The sequence below is a fragment of the Cyanistes caeruleus genome, chromosome 22, assembly GCF_971803275.1.
Source record: "Cyanistes caeruleus chromosome 22, bCyaCae1.hap1.1, whole genome shotgun sequence".
Taxonomy (NCBI): domain Eukaryota; kingdom Metazoa; phylum Chordata; class Aves; order Passeriformes; family Paridae; genus Cyanistes; species Cyanistes caeruleus.
Window position 1 is genome coordinate 4,552,722 of NC_141722.1, and position 7,651 is coordinate 4,560,372.

A 7,651-nucleotide genomic window follows, 5' to 3' on the forward strand; every position below is an offset into this window, starting at 1 on the left:
ACAGCCACCTGCCAGGGCACAAGAACGGATGCAAACCCTCCTATTTCTAAAAGGTGAGTGCTCATTGTTGGAGGAAAGCCTCCAAAGAAGATCCAACAAGGAATAACTTCAAAGCACCACTCAGATAATTCAGCAGTGCGTCAGCCAGCAAAGATCCCTTGTAGGACTCTGCCAGGAGCTGGGATGTTGGGCAGAATTTAAAGTTGATTTTATTTTATCTGTGACGTCTCCTTTTGAACTGTGGCCACAATAATGGAAGGGCTCCAGAAGGATGGCACAAAAGCTTAGATAGAGAGGAGAAAAATTTCACAAAAAGCAGAATGGTTGCAAGATAACAAGAAGATTCTCTATGACTTGTGCACAAATCCTAAAATGATGCATGCATTCACATTTTAAGAGTGCCCTACAATATACAAGTGGTCCATGCCTTCTCTTTGTAAAGTGTGAGTAACTTAATGTATAATTTACACATGATATTCCCCACCTGAAATTTAAACCTGAAATTTTCTACCCAAAAATTAAACCATTTTCTGTGATGTGAATTATATCTTATCTCTTTTGTACTCATGACATTTATTTTGCCCAAAGAAAAAAAACCTCAAAGAGTTATATTCATAATTTCATAACATTTTTTTAGTAAATTCATGAAACAACCACAGCAGTGTGTGTAAGTCATAATGCAGATTAAAAGAGCCACCTGGACTGATGAGTCTCAGCCCCATCCCCATTCCTCACAGTTCTCCTACGCAAGTTTAAGACTCCAGCACCACACAGGCTCCAGCCTGTTCTCAGGAACACTCCCAGCCTCTCAGGGACAGCTCTTTCCACAAATTTAATTACTTGCAAAACCTTTGGTCATTAACACCCAACCTAAATTCTATTGCAGGTCACAGGCTATTAAAAAAATGAAGTGTCCATGCTCCCCAAACAATGATTTGTTTAACTGGAGCTTGGATTAAACCTGAAGCCACAACAGCACAGGAATCCCATTGCCAATGTCCTCAGCCTGTTCCAATACCTGCTGAGAATCTTAGGAGAGAATTATTTCTTCCTGAACCTTTCATTGATGCTCCACAATTCCTTCTCCAAGGCCAGGCTGGGCTTGAAGCAACCTGGGGTAGTGGAAGGTGTCCCTGACCATGGCAGGGGGTGGAACAGATGAGCTTTTGAGGCCTCTTCCAACCCAAACCATTCCAGAATTCCATGATTCCACACTGTTTTCCGTCCCTCAGGCCAGTGCCTGAGTGTCTGGGTGGATAAATGGGCCAAAACATTTAATTCCCAGGAGGAAACAATGTGAGTCACATGCCCATTGCTAATGATGGAGCATCACAGAGCTCAGAGGACACCTTTGCTCCCTGAAGCTTTATTCACCATCCTGGCACAAGGCTCCGCAGTGCTGGAACAGCTTTAGAAGCCTAGGACAAGCTCCATGGATGGAGAGAGGTGTTTGTCACCTCCCTCGGGGTGGCACAGCCTCCATCAGAGATGCCCAGCCCTGCTGCTTCTCACCTTCCTTGCTGAGCCCAGGTCTGGCTCTCCTGGAATGAGGCTGGAGAGTGACACGTAACTAAATCCGAGTGTGTGTACTCACAGAGGCACAGCCCCTGCAGCAGGGATAGTTTATTGCTTTCATAATATTTCCCAGGTTTTGAAACACAAACCACATGTTTTTTGGGTTTTTTTCCAAAATTTACACATTGCACTTGCTTGAGAGATTTTATTCTGGTACCCACAGCCCTAGATCCTTCAAAAATTAGAAGAGGGAGGAGAAAGAGACTTCAAAACCTGCTGCCAAAGCTCTGGAACAGCCCAAAATCCCTGGGTGTGCTCCTCCCCTACCTTGATTTTACAGGGCAATAAAGAGGTAATTTGGATTATCTTGTCATCAAGGAAATCATTGATGTCCAAACAAAGGAGAGAAGTTTGACAGCTTGGTGCACATGTAAGGGGAGAGAGCAAAGAGTCAGGAAATGCTCTCAGCCAAGTCCACCTGGGGTGTAAAACCCTTCAAATTCCTTCAGTTCCACTACAGATCAGACTGACCACAGACAGAATAAGCCCCTCTTAGTGGGAGTAGTTGAGCACTTGAGTCAAGCCCTAAATTTTTGACTATTGCTGCAGAAGACAATGGGAGGATTCCCAAATTTTTGAAGCTATCCATTATAAAATAATGCAAGAATTTTTCAAAGCTGAGCTATCCCTTGAACCATCCCATCCCTTCAGTAAGACTGAGTTTGCTGATGCTGTGGGTGTTGTAAAAAAAAAGGAATGATCAAGAATCATGTCCCAGAAGTGGAGGCAAATTCCCTCATGTAAAATCAATGGGAAGTAGACACACTTTGGAAGTGCTTTGGAAAATCCTGTTTAGTAGCTTTGGCATCAGTAGGTTCTCTTTAAAATCTATCATTCACCACTTGAGCCTAAGGGATGTGGAATCAAGCTGTGGATGTGAGAAGTGTAGGAAAAGTCCCAAAGTATCTTGTGAACACCCACACAAACAGGATCCATGCTTCAGAATCCAAAGGGATAAAGGATCATGGGGTAACTTGGGGTGTTCCATGCAGGGACAGGCTGGGAATGCTCCTGGAACATTTTGGGAGTCACTCCCTGATGCCTCTTTATTGGTGATAAATAAATCCCTAAAGACAGCCACATAGTCATTGTAGAAAATGGTGATATTGGACATGCAGTGGTCAATCAAAGCATCAGGGAGGTCTGTTGGGACACATTTTAAAGAGCAGGAGCTCCCTGCTCTCCAGGCAGGCCCAGCCCACACTGTGCCCTGAGTTGCCTTCATTAGGACTCATTTTAATGGGATAAAAGGTTAAAAATACACATAAAACTCCCTTAAAGGGCCTGTATTTGTGTGTCAGGGCCGCTCCAATGTGACGCTTTCACAGCCACCTCTCTTCACTCTCATTTCCTTGCACAACAAAATGTAATTGGCAGTTTTGACTGAACTCCTGCCACGCTGCAGCATCCCCAGAACACTGCAGCTGTTGTCAGAGGCACACTTGGACCCTGCTGTGGGAGAAGGCTCCCTGACAGATGAACAGCATCATCTAGGGGCCAGAGATCAGCATTGGGAATCACACACATGGCCAGGAAACCCAGGGGATCTGCTCCTCACCAGGCAGGGCACTCATCAGTTGAGAGGCCACTGCTTTATTCCTATTTAAAACAACACCCTGTGCAATACCACAAAACCAAAATGCAGCTGAGCTGGTTTAGTGTTACAAATCGTCTTTGTTTTGGTAGGTTTCCAGCAGAGTGAAATCACCCTGGACCAAAGGAAGCAGCCCAGAGCTCTGCCTTCAGAGTTGGAGGGATGCACAACACTTTTTCAGGTTGAAAAATTACATTAACATTACTGAACTTGCTGAAAAAGCCTCTAGAGATGTGGCCAGGGTGAGTATAAGACACCCAAACTGGAGTTGGCACAACCTGTGCCTACTCAGTCCCTGTGCCACCAACCTTGTCCCTCAAGGGGACACCAAAATCACCAAGCAAAGCCCTGTTTGGGCCTAAAGGCATCCACAGACATAAATATGACATAAATATAAATATAATTTATATAAATATAAATATCAGGCACTGAAATCAGTACAAGAATTCCTCTCCTGGGGTCAGCAAGCTCAGTAAATGAGGCAGAGCAGGTTATAGCCACCAGCCATGACTCAGTCGCCCTTTGAAATCCTCACCTCCTCCAAGCTGGAGTTGGACTCTGAAACCAACACATTTCTGTAAAAAAGCAAAATACCCTTAAAAATGGTGATCCTGAACCACATCATGGCCAGAGGGCAGTGATGTTCAATGAAAATTGCAAAAACAAATAAATGAACGAGCCCATTTCCAGGGGAAGATTCCGGTTTCTTGCCCTTGTACTCACACCCCATTCCCTGCCAAGGAATTTGGGCTATCAGAAATTACGAGTGGAATAATCCCTGTGAGGCAGGGATGTCCTAAATAATGGCCAATTTTATTGTATGAAATTGTGATTTGGAGCTGAAATTCTCACCCTGAGACCAGGAACTTATGCAAACTTCTGCTGACAGGGATCCCATTGTCACAGGTATGAACTGAGGCACTTGTCTGCCATCACCAATTTGAGATATTTTATGAGTGAGCGTTTTTATCACAATAACATGATGAAAAATGTGATTTCCTTGTCTTGTCACAGAAGGGACAAAGGATTTTTCTGGGTAGATGATCACACTTTAGGAGAACAAAAGCCTCTCAAACATGGTTAATTGACATGTCATGAAATGTAGTGTCCAAGAAGCACAGAAACAGAGCAAGCCAATGTCAAAAGTTACTTCTAGAGGCTTAAAAATGAGCATTTTCTGTGAACTGCTGTCAGCTAGAAGTAAAAAAGGCAAGAAACCACACAAAAGAGGAAACCAGGCTCTTGTAAAACCCATCCTAACTATAAATGCTTTGCTAAACTGGGACTTAACAGAAGAGAAGTTGCTAGAAAGTGACACACACCCCCACCCCACCCCCTCCCCCCAAAAAAAACCCACCAAAAAACACAAAAACAACGAAGCAATGGAATGGGCAAACTTTGACTAGGTTATTTTCTTCAGATTCCCGGCTTGGCCATGAAGAGGATGAAGGGAGCACTTGAGCTGCTCCAGGAGGACAGCTTCAGACTACAAAGACACCCTGGGCACAAAGGAAACTGCACCAGAAGAGTGTTTAATGTCCCTAAACCCACCCCAATAGAAAACAAATGAATGATGAAATAACAGAGGGCCCGACAGGCCCTGCTCCCAAATGTGGAGTTTGGGGCAATCCCTGGCTATTATTTTCACAATACCTTGCATTCATTACTTTATTTAAAAATGGTGTACTGTGTCTGGAAAACAGGAAGTAAGCCATAAATCTCTAGTTTAAAAGCCATCTGAAGCCTGTGGACCAGATATGTTCTCAATCAGTAGTCAGGCAGTAAATAAACATTTATATACAGCAACTGCTCTCAAGCAGCCTGACCTCCGGCTATTACAGGGCACATAAAGAGGAAATTTGTTTAGTCCCATAAAAGCCCAGGCAATATATCAATAGATTATTAAAAATGGAAACAATGTAGGCTAATGGATTATATTGATTTTAATAAACATAAGTATATGGGATTCAAAGATAAGAGTCAGATATGACATCCTTCCAAGCTCACCTTTTGAGATATCTCCTAAAATCAGCCAAACTGCAGCTGTCAAGGATAGCAGGGGCTGCTATTTTTTGCTTTGAAAATTGACATATTTTTGGCTGAAGGACTTAAATTGGAGGGTTTGTATTTTTTTTCTGTTTGTGAGAGATGAATGCAGTCAAAAAATAAAACTTGTGCATCTTTTAATGTCATTGCCATGAAGAAAAGAAAATTCAAGCAATTGCAGACTCTCCTCAGGCATCTTTTGCTACAGCAAATATTGGTGCAGACACTGAAAGCAGAATCTGTGATGCTCTGGAAGCCTCCAGGATGCTCAGGTAGCCCCAGTGCATCCCTCTGACTTCTTCCAAGCCTAAAATTTGTCTTTATGTTTTAAATAGTTGTTGTGCGCCCTGAACACATGGCTGGTGGTCACAATCCCAATATTTGTCCACTGCTAAAGTCTCTTTTCCCTCTTCTCTTCTCCTCTAGCTTGGAGAGATCCCTTCATTCCCCATGAGCTCAGCATCGTTGTGAAAAACTAACCCTTGTTTTTAACTTCAGGAGAAGGTTTGTGGGAGAGTCAAACTCCCCAGACAGGAGTTCTCAGGGATGAGGGAACAAAGAAGGAAAACCAGGCCAGGGCAAATCAAATCACATCAGTGACTGTGACACAACTGTCACAACTGGAGGGAGCTACACAGGCATTGAACAGTTCCAAATGTCAGAGGAAGGAAGCTGAGTGTTCTGAATGATAACTGGGTAAATGTGATTATGAGTTTAATTTACCTCAGCAATCAGGCTACATTAAAGCAACTCTTGGAGCTAAAGAATGGAACAACAGTCAAAAATCTAAGCTGGTTTTCCATTGTTTTTTCCCTTTCTTTTCCATCAGCAGCAAGGCTGAAGTGCACACCCCCCAATTCTTTACCTAAATTCACCCCTCTCAAAGATCCTATGAAGTAAATTCAAATCCCTAATTATGAACTTCCTTGAAACTTGGACTAACTCAGCTGTAATCTCTGTGGAAGGTTAGGACACTTCCCTGGTTTAGGGTAAGAACCTGTGCCCTGCCTTTTATCCCACCAACTGAATGCTGCTTGAAAGCAAACCAGCCCAGGGCTGAGCTAAGACATTCTCAGACACTCTGGATGCACCTCCAAAAGTGAGCACTGATTCCAGAGCTCTCTGCACTGCCCAGGTTTGGCAACATCAAAGAATGGTTCTAAGAAGTTATTTATTAAGAAAGTATTTGTTATGTAAAAAATGGAAAATCAAGGAACCAAATTAGCTCCTTTTACTAAATTGTCTGAGATGAGCAGGAAGTTCTGATCCAAAGGACAGACCTGTCCTGCTCTGGTCATCACCTGCTTTTGGCATTACCTGAAAACCCTGAAGGAAGATGCCTCATTCTTATCCTCCATGTGTTTTTATTTAAAACAAGCAAATCCTCAGGAAGGGTTTGGAGCACAAATCTTTGAGGAGCAGCTGAGGGAGCTGGGAAAGGGGCTCAACCTGGAGAAAAGGAGATTCAGGGGAAATCTTCTAGCTCTGCACAAATCCCTGACAAGAGGGGACAGCCGGGAGGAACTGGGCTCTGCTCCCAGGGAACAGGGACAGGAGGAGAGGGAACAGCCTCTGGCTGGGCCAGGGGAGCTCAGATTGGATATTAGGATAGATTTTCTCATGGAAAGAGTTGTAAAGCACCAGCACATACTGCACCCAGGGCAGTGGTGCAGTCACCATCCCTGAAGTGTTCAAAAAACATGTGGATATGGCACTTGGGATTGTGGGGAACATGGTGGTGGCACTGGTTTGACAATTGGGCATGATGATCTTGCAGGTCTTTTCCAACCTTAATGACTTCATGATTCTATGATTCTTTTCCTTGCAAGAAGAGGGACTGAAAATAGGACCTAGAAATTTCTGGATTCCCCCCAAACTAAATTTATTTGCTGCTTATTGGGATGGCTTTTCTTATCACAAACCAAAGGCTGAAGTCTTCGCTTGGTGTCAATTGGCTGCTAAAGAAGAAGAAATTACTAAACTTACATAAATTTCTCCCACCACTCATTAGCCCCCAACAGAAGAAATAACATCCTTGCTAAATCCTGAATCCACCACAAATTACAGTAATCTGCAATTATAAACTCCAGTGTTAATGAGGTTTGATTGCCCCTTCTTTGTGATGCCACCTCCAAATGCCACTTACATTTTACAGCACATTGGGGTTAACAATCTGCCTGGGGAAGATCGCTAAGAGAACTCAAATGGACTTTTAGGAACACCTTTGGTGATGGCAATCTGTTACCTGGAAACCAAACACAGCCAGGAGGGCCTCACCATCCCCAGGGACCCACAACCCCTCCATCCTCCCACCCTGGATTTGGGGCTTGATACCAATCTTCATGCAGGAGGGCTGGGCTCTCTTCATTAACGAGAGCAGCATCTAAATTTTAATGCTTGACTTTTAATCATCTGTGTTTTGGGAAGTCTCTGAGA